Source organism: Heliconius melpomene, chromosome 10 (assembly GCF_056956725.1).
Source record: "Heliconius melpomene rosina isolate 202511_hmr_F chromosome 10, ASM5695672v1, whole genome shotgun sequence".
Classification (NCBI taxonomy): domain Eukaryota; kingdom Metazoa; phylum Arthropoda; class Insecta; order Lepidoptera; family Nymphalidae; genus Heliconius; species Heliconius melpomene.
The window spans coordinates 10,617,058-10,633,553 of NC_140398.1; the positions used below are offsets into that span (position 1 = coordinate 10,617,058).

The 16,496-nt window shown below is 31.5% G+C and overlaps 1 protein-coding gene across 1 annotated transcript in view; it reads left to right on the plus strand.

The window, feature by feature from the left end:
* Positions 1-16,496, plus strand: part of Rpn13 (regulatory particle non-ATPase 13) — a 306,135-nt gene that overhangs the window by 104,138 nt on the left and 185,501 nt on the right. The gene's annotated exons all lie outside the window — the stretch shown is intronic.

The window sequence follows — 16,496 nt, forward strand, 5'->3', positions numbered from 1 at the left end:
TTTTTTCCTTTGACAAAATTAAATATTTATTTTGTAAAAAATAAATATTCTGTTTCTATTATCTCTAGAATAATAAAAAATAAATATTGGTAATTTATTGAGTGACGTATTGTTGATTTAACCGTCTGTTTTATATAAATGTTGCATATTACATATTCAAATCTGCCAAAATTCTGCTATTTTGATGACAAATATTACTTGTGATGGCCAAGAAATGTATGCTTCGACAGAGCGACGACAGACCTCGCTACTGGCTGCATCATTATGCAGTCTACGAATTGAATTACAATAACTATATTTATATGGTATATTTGATATAATTAAATCGCAATGCAGTGGTTGTTTGTTATAGAGCAGTCGGTTTCACGGGCGGAAAGAGATAAAGGAGTCATGGATTTAGTAAAGATATGTCTTAATTTTTTTTAGTATTATAAACTAAAATTTTATGTTTTAAAAATTTAATTAAAACACTTATATAACAATTCCATACTTTCTTAACACTTCTACTTGAGCCTTGGTAACCACCTTCCGTCGCCAAGCGACGTCACTATGTGAAGATATGTACATCTGATCGTTCATTCTCAGCTTCCTGCACTGATATATACTTTTTTTAAACGTACAAATCTATATTAATGTAAAATTAACTATAATTGCCATTTTATTTTATTATATTACATATTATTATATACTAGGAACAGCAACTAGTGGTGTGGAGAACATAAAGTGTGTATCAGACTAGCTCTTGACTTCGTTTTTATGACATACTCATAGAGTATAACCCTGACCCTTGAAGGTATAACCCTGAGTGAATATACTTTTCTGTATTTGCCGTAATAACATTATGAAATATAAATTTAATGGCCGCTTATTCAAAATAGGTAACGTTAAAAATGTAAACGTAAAATAAAAAATATAAATATAAAGCATATAATATTTTTATCACATTAAATTGGCACGTCGACTATAAATGTAATATTTATGAAAGCAGTTCGGACCACATGGCGCCCACGAATCGAGTGGATAATAGGGTTTTAATTGAGATGAAGCTTAACAGAATAGGAGGGCATTTGCAAGTTGTAAATTTTTATTCATAACCATTAGCACAGATCAGGCTCGTAGGCTGCAATATCCATAAGAATACATTTACATAATAGTACTGCTGATAATGTTTATGTATTTATGTTTACATAAAATTACATTGGTTTACAAAGAAATATATAACGTAATAAAATATATAAGGCCGTCGTAGTGCAGCACAAGCACAAGCGTGGGGATTGTGGGTTCGATCTCCACTCGTGGAAATTAATTACAATATATTAGTATTTTCATTTCTTCGCTCTGGCAACAAGGCAAAGCGCGGCGTTGATTTCTACGGTTCACCACGCAATACCTTGAAAATTCGGCAGAAAGTGGGGAGCGGAATGTCTGAACACTAAGTTATCTCTGCCTACATTACTATATGCGGTATACAGCGTGAAGCTGAAATCATAATATGTAGGGAAATCAAATTCTGTTGAAACCTGGATAATATCTGTGTGTACATATATATGCTACTTTTAGCTTCGAGCGAAATAGGCTAAATATATTTGAAGCTATTCCTCTTAGATACAGACCGATCGCTCTAAGCCTTAAAAATATATATTCACATCTTGCCATGTTTCTATACATTTATTATAACTTTTATTGTCAATGTAGTCGTAATAGTAGTAGTAGTAGTATATATAACGTCTTACAAATATTTTTTTTTCTTTCTTTTTACTTAAAAGTTGAACAAACAACAAAATATTTTAGTTAAATTGAATACGTTTAAAAAAGTGTTTTTTATTTTAAAACATCCTAAAAAATACGCCACCCAAATATAAACCATCCACATATTACATTATACCATTTCATCTAAAGACTTCCCGACAATTTCCCGTGTACGTATATTCTTTATTGCCCTTATACTTAAGTGTAGGGTTTCTAGCCTGTAAGCGTGAAAGGGGCTCGCGATAATGATGGATGGGCCGACTTTCATTCTCATGGAAATATTAGTATGATAAATAACACGTCCTTATGAATAACATGATCTTTTTAGTAGTCACTAGTGTGTGCTCGTGACATGGCTTAAACTATTATATATGTATATTTCATATTACATATAGATATCGTGTAAATTGTAAGCGAGCTTGGATGGGTCAGCCAACCAAGGTTTTTTGGTGTAAAAAAAATATTTTATATAATAAAAATTATTGATATCTGTATAACTGCTTGTTTGATTCATTTTAATTATTTTAGACACTTTTCTGTTATTTCCTTCCTGGATAAATAAATACATAAATTCAATATATTTACAACCAGTCAAAAAAACCTGCTGCAGTTACTCAATTTTACATTAATTTGAAGGACCCTTTTATTGATATAGCGTAAAGTATCCACATCGTTAGAATTTCGGAAGGGGCTATCCGGGAACCAGCTACGATCGGAATCCCAACTACGTCAATATTAGTTTTATGTGGTTAAAATTTATTATGTTAGTGGAATAGTAGACGATAACACAGAAGGGTTTAGAACAGTCTAGTAATAATATTATACATTTTAAGACATTTTACGACTTCATGTTTATGAACATTGAACATACAATATCATAATTTTGTATTATATGGAACTGGTTGTGATCTCCATTCCAGGATATGAAGTATTTATTTTAAATTTATATATTGTCTTTTCTTCGCTCTGGTGTCGAGGTAAAAGCGCAGTGTTGATATGCAATGCCTCCAGAATTCGGCGCAAAATGGGGAATGTCATAACACTAGTTTCCCACTGCCTAAAAAAATATATCATAATTCAATATTTACATTAATAATAGTAAAAATTTTTAACAATAACAGTAAAATGGTAAATATCACATAACCAATAAACAAATTTACTACCCGCAAGCACAAACCACATAAGCGTTAAACAAATGAATCGTGAACGTTAATATACTGAATCGAATGCATCACTTCCTCGATTTAACGAAAGCTCATCAATAAAAAAATATATTATTGTAAATCACTGTCGTGACCAATGCCAGGTATGGAGGTATTGAGGATAGCTGTGAAAACCTCATGAATATTCTGAACTACCATTTTCTGTTTACAATCATGTAAATTGAATCGGATATTGGATTATGTTAACAGTGGGTGGTAATTGAAATATTTTAGGCATTTTTTTTTCTGTTATTCTGTTCTTTATGTGCTAGTCCCATATTTTGTTTTTTGTACGTATTTGTTTTTTATTAATAAACAAATAAAGCCCTACTCTTTCCTTTATGTATACTAAAGAAATTGACTGAAATCCATTTGCTAAACATGAAGCTCTTTTTATAATGAACTAGTTGACCCGAACGCGGCTACGCCCGCTTGAACTATACGAATATTTCTTAAATATATTTATGAAATTATTTTCAGTTTTCAATAGAGAGATGCGTTAAGCAAGCTCATTTTGGGTGACGTTTTCTAACAACAAACTTTGCAAATCGCTGTTAAGCAACGACGGGTGTTATTAACATGGCGGAATAAATTGCATGTCAAATTAATAAGTATTTTAATATATTGGTGTATATCGAAAATATTACAAATATGAGAAAAAAAAGTATCCTATGTCAATCCCGAGACCCTCAAGTATCTCTATATGAGTATTTTATCACAATTAAATTAGCGGTTTGGCCCTGTTTGCGTAAAAGACAGACAGACAGACAGACAGAGTTACTTTCGAATTTATAATATAGGTATGGATTGAAAAATATTAAGCCATGTTATCTCTATATTTAAATTTATATTTTCATTTTCTGGTGTCGAGGCAAAGCGGCGTTGAATTCCGTCACTCAACACGTAATGCCTCGAACTCGGCGGAAAATGGACAACGGAGTTTATTAACACTTTGTTTCCTCTGCCTACTCTGCTATGTGCGGCATACAGCGTGAAGCTGATAAAATAAATTATTTATTAATATATTAACATTTTTTTAAAATACTGCGTGCTTTCAAAATATTTATTAATTTAGTATTTATAATTTAAAATGACTTATTTAAAAATTAAAACAACAAATGATTAATTTTGTATAATTATATTAACCTCCATGCGAATGTATGACGGTTTGTAAAAGTAAACAGTTTTAATTTCCTCCGAGCCGCAGGGCTGGCCGCGCCAGCAATTTGCCGCGTCGCGACTCATTATCGGGCTCGTCTCGAGACAATTTTACTGATTTACTCCCCACCACTTGAGTCAAGCATTGTAATATTTTCTTATTATTTTTACAAATTTTGTCTAATATTTCAGGTATATTTACAATGAAAACGTCGAGGCTTCTAAACGAGATATAAGAAGATGAAAAAGGACAAATTTACAATAGTAGATTGTATTAAAATGTTTTTATAAAAACTTTTTTTTTTGCAATATGACATTATGTTGTAAAATTGTACAATAAAATTTTACAGCATAATGTATATATATTTAATTATGATTGCATTTTTTAATAGGTATTATGATATCATATCTCTATGAAAAGACGAACGTTACTTACTTACCTTGTTTAAAGTAACAGTCGTATCTATTTCTAGAAGACATTAAGCTACAAGTTTGAAGTTACAAATAGCGGTCGTTATTTACATTTCTGACAATATAATCACAAAAACAATAAGTTTTCCCTAATAAAAATAATTATATGGACGTCAAGTAGGTACCTTACTTCCAATACTTGTTTAATAAAAGACTTAGGAAGCTTCATTGAAATCCACTTAAGTATTCCTTATACTATGGAGTGGTACCTAAAGCATATTTTACAGCGCATCTTGCGAGCCACTTTTCAATATTAGCAGAAGATTTATTGCAGTTTGATTTTACTTTACCATTTCAGTTTATCACGTATCTTATTTACATCTTTGAAACTTTATAATATCTATAATATTGAAACAGATGTTTAGAGGTGATTAATTTTAAATAATAATATTGCAAAAGTAGAAAAAGTTATAATAACTAATCTACTGATATCACTTTAATTTTAATTATTCTAGAGACAGAGTATCCCATACTTTTATTTCCATCATATTTTTGTATCACACAAAGCGAATGCGAATTGATTGTGAATGTAATAACATTAGGGGAATCCCCAACAATAACCAAAAGAAAATTAGAATCCATGTCTAATGACCATGTGTGAAAGAAAAATAATTAGTTTCACATGAAAATAAAAATTGAAATTGAAGCTTTAATATATTTCATAAACCAGCAGGTTCAGGAAAACAAGTGTCATAAAATGTACCCTTGTGAAACTGTCACCGGTGAGGTGGTACAGGTAGGGGCGTCTACAACTTACCGCAACTCCCATAACTCATACCGCTGCTGTCGTCACCGCGTAAGCGCACCCGTAATTGAATACGACAATTGTAATGTTAACGTGTCATTTTGATTGATATAGTGCGGGTTTGAGCTTTTGTTTACGATATAAAAATTGTATTTTTGTATAGGTACGTAAATCTGCCAATATTTCTAGGTACCTCCGAGGTACGAGGCCAGTCGTACCGCAGGGGCTCAAGTGTGCGTCGATCGTCACTCGGGTAATTTAAATATTTATTTATATTCATATTTTCATTTCATCGCTCTGACGTCGAAAGGAAGAAGCAAAGCGAGGAGTTAAATTCCCCAAGACATAATGCCTCAGGAATTCGGCAGTAAATGAGAAACGGAGTGTCTTAACACTATGTTTCCTCTGCTTACCCTGGTGTACGCGGGATACATCGTGAAGTTGATCCTAGGTACAATAAAGTTTATATATGTATAATTTGCTTCTGTTCTAACAGAACACGTATTCTCTAAAATGTACTGAATGTAAAGTTTAGAAAGACTCAACTACTATAGAGGAAAGTTACATAATATAAGTAATATCTTCAGATATGTAATATTTTAATAGACGTATGTAAGGTTCTATCACTTTGAATACGAGCCAGAAAAACAAAAAAGAGTGTTACCCACAAATATATATATATACCTAGAAGATATTCATTTAATTTTTATATAAGCGTGTAACGAAACAAAAACGTGTATTTCGCAATATATGTAAAAAATATAGAAAAATTATGCTTATATATCATAAAACATTAAATATAACGAAATTGACTCGTACTTGTACATAGAGTTCTAAGTTGCATAAACGAAGCGGACCACAGACGTTGGAAAATTTTTCTGGCAAGATTTCCCACTAACGTCCCTAAAATGTAATAAAATAAAACTCTGAAGTGTTGTGAAAGCTGTAGGAGGTAATGACGCTGACGTAATATCCTTTAGTATATCCTATCGAGGAGCGTAAATGTTCTGTGAAGAATATCCAAATAATAACATCGTATTCAATTTTACGAGCCAAGAATATTTTTATGTGAAATATAATACAATTGGAAATTGTACAAATAACATTACTAATTATGTTATAATTAGTCAGCAGTTATAGATTTTAGAGTGCAAATTCTTTAGAAAACATGATTTACATTCAATGCACATATATTGAGTACGGGGAAACTTAACACAATTTTTACAATTCCTTTTATCATTGTTCGAGACCGCCGTGGTGCTAGGTCCAAGAGTGCGACTATAAATGCGACGTGTGGCCTCGATTCCCACTCGAGGAAATGAAATATGTTATATTTAAATTATTATTTTTGGTAAAATGCCGGCTTTAAAATCTGCTAGTCGAACATTCGATGGAAAGTGGGGAACGGAAATGTCTTAAAACTAGGTTCCCAGGATCCCTCTACCTTCTCTACTATGTGCGGGATATGATGTGAAGCTAAAAAAATATATAACAGTTTCCCTGAGTAGAAATCAATTATATTATACATATCACACATATTTATAACCATATAGATTTTGGTCATTGATTTCTACTACGTAACTAAATAATAGTGTCCGTAAACCATAACGATTAATAGAATATATTTGTAATAAAAATGTTCTATATTAGTAAAGTTATAGATACCTCGAGCAGCTTAGATAAATATTTTTAGCTGCACGTAACCGCCAACATTAAGTTAAGTTATAACCCATTCCTACCACCTACCAATACTCGTACTTCAGAGCTTACCTCCACCCGCTAGTTTATACAAAAGGCTTACAGTATCATAATACTCGGCGAACTTACCCACTTAGACTACGTGCGGATGTCTTAACTATTCTGTGTGAAGTTAAAATTAGATGAGAATGCGATACCTGCCTCGGAGTAAAATTGGATTTTTATTACCAATATAAGGCTTTATATTCCAATAATAGTATCTCGATGGTTAGGTCTGGTATTAGATATGAAAAGGAAATAACTTAGGTTGGATAGCGAAAATAAGGTCTAATATAATGTTTTTATATGATTAATATGTACAAAGTATATAAATAAAGCTAAAATGCTATAAGCTTTGGACGGCACTATAATAATAATCCGAATTTAATTTAGATTATGGTCTGTGGCCAAAACTAGTGTGTACATCTTGTTATATATAAATACCGATAAAACTTAAATAATATCTAATATATCATAGATATTTTATATTTAAATGTCATTATAAACTCGAACTCGAAGGAAACGTGACTATAACTTTACAGGAAGTCAACAAAGGGAGAAAAGGATTGCAAGCGTCGGATGAGTACAATGAGTGCTCGTCACTCTCAAAAATCACAAGTACGTACGAATACATAGTGCTTACATTAGTGTTTACGATGACTTCTTTTAAACGAATTTAGACACAAAAATTCATAAAAAATATTAGATATACTATTATATGCTTACTTTAGCTATCTTAATTTTAAATATAATAATTATAAAAACTAAAACTGATTTCTTAATTATATCAACATTTGCAAAGAAAAAATAGCAAGCGACATATATTTTTTAAATTACATATTTTATAGTAAAGAATATTTAATTGAATTATTGAGACTTGTATAAGAAAATATTTACTATTTAAAGGTACTTATTCTTAGAGCTGTTTTTAAATAATTTGTTCATTAACAAACAACGAAAATATATTCTACGAATTCCAAACCTAATACGTACCTATAAATGAAATAAAACGTATATGTTAGTTATTCTATAGGTTATTTATGAGCCTTTGTAACACAGACAATATTGTAAAATCGATATCGCAATCTAAGTGCGTCCATATTTCAAAATAAACTCAATAGATAAAGCACGTAATTTATAACTATTACTAAAATCTACAGCGACAGTACAAGGCAGTATTTTTGGTGTTGCATTAGGCACGTTTCCAAAATTAAACTTAGTCTTTTCTTCATCGAAAATAAAACAAGAGAAAATGGAAATCGAAGATGTACACACGAATCGTGACTCCTGGCGCGACGTCTTTTCAGGGGGCGAGTGAGAACAGACATTGCATTCATAAATTACGAATAGAGAAGATAGATACAAATGCTGGCAGTTAGCTTTTTTAGTTAAATATATAATATTTCGAACTTTAACCGTAAATGTGCTGTGTGTCTATAAAGACGGTTTATGGACGATAAATTTACGTGATAACCTCATATGAAAACAGTAACGAGAAATTGCATACTATTATGAATTGGATTGCATTACTATCACTGAACTATCATTATTTTGTATAATACAAAGAATTTAATTGATTATTATAATTTTTATTCTACATATTAATTACAAGAAACAATAAATGGATTGATGCGTAACAACTTCGAAATACTTACGCCAATCGTGCCTCTCTATCGTTTGTTCCGTGTTCTCGCTTGCACGCTTGACTCCCACGAAATGTGGCAATAAGTCATGCTTCTTCGTGCATGCAGCCGGCATTCATCGATTTATAAGACGTTATCACGCCAAAACTATTGTAACTGTGAACATTTTATACTCCAAGGACTTAAAGAGTTTAGAAATAGTTTATTTTTGTATTATTTCTAAATAGATTAATTACCTACACATATATATATCCTACTTATTTGTATATTATTAGTATATAAAAATATACTTTTATGACATGCACCTAAAAAAATAATATTTAATTTTAATAGTTCATTTTGAACATTTAAAATGAATTATTTTTATTCAATCTAGCAATCAAAACAACGATTCAATTGTAAACGTTTTTATTTAAGCGTTGGTTTTAATGAAAGCAAACAGTACAGTATAGTAGATCTCCTACCTACGAGGCGTGCATCACGTCTGGCAGCGCTCCAGCCCGAGAAAATACGCACGCTCCGTAGACCGCGGAGCAGCATAAAGAACTGCTAATATATAAGAATTGTATTAATAATTTTCCCCGTAGTCTCCGATAGTATTTTTGTGCCCAATTTAGTTTATGTTACAAGTTAGGGAGACGAAAAAATAATAATTTTTCAAACGATATTTTTTTCATGTACCAAATATAATTTGATAGAAGACCTAACAATAAATGTTATAGTATTGTCGCAACTTGGTTTGACAAATTAAGAAGGCTATTATAAATGGGTTTTGTTAGTTGGAAAATATTATGTCTTATTTGTATGAGATGTAACAATATGTGGGATACGTCGTCAACTCATATATCACTTCAGCCTTATTTAGCAACATAGCAAATTATGTTTGCGAATTCCAGTTTTCATATTATCGTAATGTACCCATACAAATTGTTTTCGAAGTAATTACGTCGACGTTAATTTTTATTATTTGATACTAATCTGAAATGGACAGAGGGGTAGAGATAATACTTGAAGAAGTATACTTAATGTTGAGAACAGCTACACGCTTTTTTTCCGCATTGCAGGATAAGCAAAAGAACCTAACCTGCTAAAACTCTACGTACCTTCCTTCCAAGCTTCTAGATATTGAATAATGAGTGGCGGAGTTCAACGCTGCGTTTTGTCTATCAGAGCAAAGAATTTCATTTAAATATACTTATTCTCCCAACTGGATACCGAACCGTCAACCAATCAGGCATCAAAGAAAAACGATAGTTCTATTTTTAAATTGAACCTATTAATCCATGACTATAAAAATTGAAACGTGTTCCTATTTCATGCATTCGTCCTCTACACTTACCACACAAACGCACACCCAACACCACCACCGTTTACAGTACACACACCACTACGCCACGACGGTCTCTCCTTACTTCAATAAAACTCAATATGAACTCTCTTTATATTATGAAACTAAAGTAACTAACTAACTAACTAAAAAACTGACTATATGATGGTGCAGAATAAATAACACAACAAAAATATTACACTATTTCACAAGTAATACTCCCACCAAGACAATGACAGGCTGAACTAGAGTGGTTTCAGCAGCGTCACGCCGCAATGAGTGCTTGTTACTCACAAAAACCGTGAGAGAGCATAGTGTGAACATCATGTTTACATTTGTACTGTCTCGAGTACTACTCCAGACTATTTTAACACCTTCTTTTTGTCGAACTATGGCTATCTATAATATTTCGCTATGTAATTGCAATGTTTTATTTACTTTTTATCAAATCTTGGATTTTTCGAAATAGGGAAATTAATGAATTACCAAAAATTACGTTAATTACGGTAATTTTTATATGGATTTGAATATAACAAATAAGAAAATCCTTAAATATAACAGTTAGTTATAGAAAGAAAATTAAACGTTTTAATTCATTTTAAGTGCAAATATTTTAAAATTATTAATATACACAACCATAAACTAAACCATATAATTTTGCTTTACATGCCTACTAATATATTAAATAGTAATTATTTAATAATTATTATAATTAGAAAAGCAGCATATTCAATTTGTACTAAGCTTCTTATGTTAATTAAGTTATTATGCAATTATTATGTATGTTATATACATACTGTAATTTAAAATTTAAAAATATGCAATAAAAATATCAGCCATACTGCAATGCATGTAAATACTAATAAAGGATATTAGATTCTTATTGTAGTATCATAAAATATTTTATTGGCTCCAACAACATTCCAAGCATGAATAGGAAATCGTTTGTCGTCGTTCTTCGTTTTGATTCAGTCCTTAAATTTTTTTTCTTTTATTTTCTAATAATTTTGTATTAAAATGTATTTCAAATCATTTTTAATTTTTTGAGCCGCTTTTTAGCGCCGCGCCGCCGAACGAGGAGAGTTATGATATTCCCAAACCTCAAGTGCCATAAGGCTTAAAATATTGAGCATTAACTTTATTAGGGATTAAAGAATTTTCTTAAAAAATATTTCAATTACTAGTATTAAGGTTTAAAAACTTCATATATATAGCAGACAACATATAGTCACACAGATATGGGAAAACTGTACGTTTGGTCGCCTGTTGTTTGTCCCGATAATACATTACCTCTTTGTCGGAAAAATATGCGTTAATATTTTCCGAGGAATTTCATTACTGCCGGCGTTGTTGGCTTTCAAATAAATAGGCGTTTTATTGCCTTTCTTCTTTAGAATGTCCAGCATTCTATGCATAGTAGTTCAAACTTTGAATGAACTATGAATTTATTTAAAGTGACATTCTTAAATATATAATGTATTTGTCGTAGAATTTTAATATAAGCAAATTATTTGAAAAATGTATATAAAATTATAAATTCATTTTGTACGATGATATTTACATCGATAAAAATGCAATGTCAAATGCCAGACATATTTTACTTCTTTCTCTATCGGGAATTATTTCCTTATTGTATTTTCAATAATCGTTCGACAAATTAATATTTCCCAGCAGTGTAATATTTATCTAAATAATTTTCATACAAAATAATTTAGGTAGATGAATGCTGTAGATCTCTTAGTAGAATATACGGAGTCAGTTAAGTTGACCGAAACCGCAATGAACAGATACACAGAATGGTAGTACATATCTGAGCATAACGAGGATGTCACACTAATTATCAAGACAGATGGCTTGGACAAGTTGAAAAAATGAGCGATCAAAGAACGGAAAAAAGATTTTTGAAGCAAGGAAAAAAGATTTTTGAAGTAAGTGGTAAGAGAGACAAGGGAGGGAAGCCATCAATTGGTTCGAGAACACAGTATCAATGATACTGGAGGAAAGTCACATAAAAAGGAGAGCCGTTCGTTCACGAAGAGGTTTACTACATTGGACGAGGTACATGCATAGACCGTAAAACTTGGAATAGAAAAGTAAATTTTACTGCTTAAAAATATATTCAATGATATTCAATCGCTTAACCTACAAAATATAAATTGGTTACAACATTTCTTCCAATAAAATCAAGCTGCCAAACATACGTACGTTCGAAACACTTTTCGATTTCCGCCAACATTTAAACATTTGTCCGCACGTCACGGTACGTTTGATGTTTTTTAGTATTTTCCTCGGAAATTGAAAATATATTAGATCTAAATTTCTTACATTGGAAACAAATTCTGAAATATAATTCTATATGTGTATAAGAGGCCGTCCTCGCGCAATTGCACAGCATGTGACTGTAAGCGCGACGGTTAAGATTCCGATTCCCAATCGGGGAAAATGAACATTAATTTTCCCCTCACAATTATACTCGAGAATTTTACAGTTTATTTAAGAAAAAGGTAGAAGACACTCCGTTCCCCATTGAAATATTCCATTCCCTAATTTTAAATATTTCATTCATCGAAATGGGAATCGAACCCACAACCGTCGCGTTTATTCCTGCGCCACGACGGCCTATATACATATTATATTGTAAATATGAAACTCTTTTTACAGTCAAACAGAAAAATCTCCCCTCACATGTCAACTACTCTCACAAGCAAGTAGCGTGTACATAAGTATTGTGTGTGCAGTGCGGTGTATTGCTCTATGAGGGGTCTAGGGAGAATTCAGACGACTAATTGTAGCCTTATTTTTTTACGCTCGCGTTATGAGAACAAACATATGTATATATATTATATAAAACTCAGCGTTGGTAAAACAAATTTCTGCCAATATCGAAAAATACGAAGCTTATTGCAAAAATATGTATACATAATACATATATTATACAGAAAATATAAAATGTAAATACATTGTCCCATAGAGAATATTCCAAAATTTACTTTTAGAGAAGAGAAATTATGTTAAAAACCTAGTTTACATCGTATAAAGTGAACTAGTGTGGCGTAGAGTGAAAATTTCACTCAAGAGACGTAAGATGAGGGGCGAAAATGAGAAATGCAAATAAGTTGCCGAGCTCACCGAGAACAAACCTACGAGCCCATGACAAATAATATTATATCGTGATTACGTTCACTGAATATAAAATCTGAAATATTCCACAGATAAAGCTTTGAACGTGTTTGTTCAATTTGTCGCATTAATGCGAAATTGTAGCGAATTCATAACTTGAAATAGTATTTGAATCAATATTATGCTTGTTGAGTGTTATAATATTATTTTCTTATACATAAAAAGAACGTAGTGTCACAAAAGTCTATAAAATGTTAAATTCTCTTTAATCAGTGACCCCCACATGATTGTGGTACATGTAAGTTCTAGAGAATAAAATATGAGAAATATGAAAATACCATTTATAATATATTTTAATTTTTTTTGAAAAGCAACTTTTGTTCCTTTGGGATTTTATACGAATCCATTTATAAAGCTTTCGTAAATTTTCAACATTATAAGTTTGTGTTTAAAAAAGTTATCAAACTGCTGCTCTGTAAAGTTTGTCAAATGTAAAATTGTCTACAATTAGGGCGCTTTGAAATCGAAAAAATTTTCATTGAACATTTATGTAGTTTCAAGGACTCTATTAAAACAAAACAAAAAAAGTCTAAAAAATTAGGCGGTGCATAAAGAACAGAGTATGTTAACACTAGGTTTTCTCTGCCTGCCACTAGCTAAAAATAAATATTGTACGCTTTATAAGATTGTAAACTATTTTCTTAATATATATTGTCACTTAAGGCTACAACGGTCTTACAGCGGTCGGACTCATGTTACAATAGGATACTTTGAGACGCACGAGATAAATTAAGGGAGATTAATTGTGCATCTTCAATATCGACGATGATTGTTCAAAATATCTTTGACCCTTGTCGATCGCTAAACAAAGCTTAACGTCCACAAAGATTAATCACTTGAAATTTAATAGGGAACAAGCCTTTATAATAAAAAAATTGAATATATTATACAAATTCTTTAGAAAATTTTAATGACGACAATTCTGGCGCTTATATACAACTTATCTATCTATGTGTTATTTTTTCTTCGAATACCCGAAAAACTTTGCAAATATTTTATGGAACTCCTATTTTTAATAATAGTAATACAACTAAATCATCATCATAACATAGCTATATAATAATAATTTCAGACAGTGAGAGGATTTATTCTCCGTTAAAATGTCTCTTCTTATATTTTATGTTTACCGTCATCGTCTTAATAAATCGTTCTAACTATATTTCAATCTACTAGAATGGTGTCGCCCCATGGTACAGTGATATGTAAACGCTATGGTAGTGGATTCCATTTCTACAGGTTCCCACTAAGACGTGAAACTTTATACATATATACCTAATATCTATATTTCCATAGAACGATCTCTATTAGTTAACACTTGTAATTCTAATATTTGTATACAAACATGTAAACATGTTGTGCCTGTGTACAATTGCTCATTTAGTGAACGTGTCCCCACGTAACTGAAACAATATTATTTAATAATTAGTGCATTATTGTATGATGGACTGTTCTAAAATATTATGCTATTTTGTAAATTTTGTGTAGGTATCTTGAAATTGATTTAAATTAAATACTCGTATGTTTATACTACATACAATTGATAATATTATTGTCAACTAATATTTTTCTTTTAAAAGAAACTCTTTATGTATGAATTGCGTATATTTATACATTTTTGGGAACCCGGCGTTTTAAGCACTTTGCTGTAGTCCGTGGGAACGGATAGACTTGCGGGTGTACCTCCACGATCCAAAAAACTTATCGGAAATCCATGTGCAGGGCAGGAGCATAACTTGAAATAAAACCAGACGAATGCGAATCAGGCTCGCCCTACGAGGGTTTCGTATAAAAATTTAAGGTCTCGAGCTTTTTCGAGAAATCATCCAGAGAGAATCCAAAATTTGGCAGAAAGTGGGGAACGGAGTGTTTTAACACTGGGTTCCCTTTGCCTATCCTGCTGTGTGCGGGATATATGGCTTTAATACGCTTCGTATATGTTATATAAAAAAATCTTACCTAACCACACAAATGCCTTTAAAAATAAAATCAGTTCGTTTATTTGCATAGTTTAAAATAAAAATATAAAATATAATATAATCTGCATATGCAGTATACACTACACAGTTTATGAACGTATTTCATCCAAGAGCATAAGCCGATAAAGCGGATCATCCCATTGAGATTATTTTGTTAAAAAGATTAGTAAAAGAGCTATGGAGTACGTGTGATGTAATCTTGTAACATGCCCCGCAAATTTGATTATATGTAAATAAGCGAAGATATATAAATTAAAACTTTTACTCAAATTTATTTTGTTTAATAATTTTACTTAAACGAAACACATAAACATTATTTTTTTATATTGAAAATTAAATATTATTATCTTTTAGTTTCACGCTATATCCATCACATAGCAGAATAAACAGAGGGAATCTGGGAATTTAGTGTCAAGACACTGTATATTTATATGGGTTCCTAATAAACAATAGGTTTTTCTTCTAGTTTTTACGCATACATGTATTATTATATTTTTTATATTTACCTTCATATAGCTTTTTGAGTCTTAATATTTTATAATAGGTACTATAAAATAATTATAGTAAATGAAAGTAAGGAAATGAAGCCAGTTGTGGCGCAGGGGCACACATCGTATGATCGTAAACGCGACAGGTTGTTCAAACAACAACCTCATTTCTTCGCTCTGGTGTCGAGGCAAAGCGCGGCGTTGAGTTCCGCCTATCAACACGCCACTTACAAATTCGGCGGAAAATGAGGCGCGGAGTGTCTAAACATTAGACTCCCTCTGCCTTCCCTACTACATGCAGGATGCAACGTCATAAAGCTGAAAAAAAAACATATAATACCCGGTTTACATTTTTCATACGAGCGAGTGTAACGAAACTTACGTATAAACTCTATGATATGAACAGCTGAAATCATAATATATAAGCGTTTACAAAATCTGTATTTGTGTTGCTTCTTCAAACAGGTGTCAGTAAGAGCGATCGCGGAGAACGTAAACCTAATCATGGAAAATCAAATGTATGTGGAATCAAGAGCCAAAGCCATTTACAGTCTTCAAGTTATGTTTGAGTTTCATAGTTCGTGTACTGTTTGTGATGGTAAAAGCTTTTGTCAATTCATTATGGCTTTTCCAATTTTAGCCTTAGGTTGTGAGGGTGGCGGAAATATTAATAGATCTTTTTTGATCAGCTTCACCCTGTATCAAGCACACAGCTACGCTACAGGTGGGTAGAGAGAACCTAGTGTTAAAACACTATTTCCCCATTTATAGATTACATTTACAACTTATATTTCTGCATTTATTTTACAAAAAGACTATG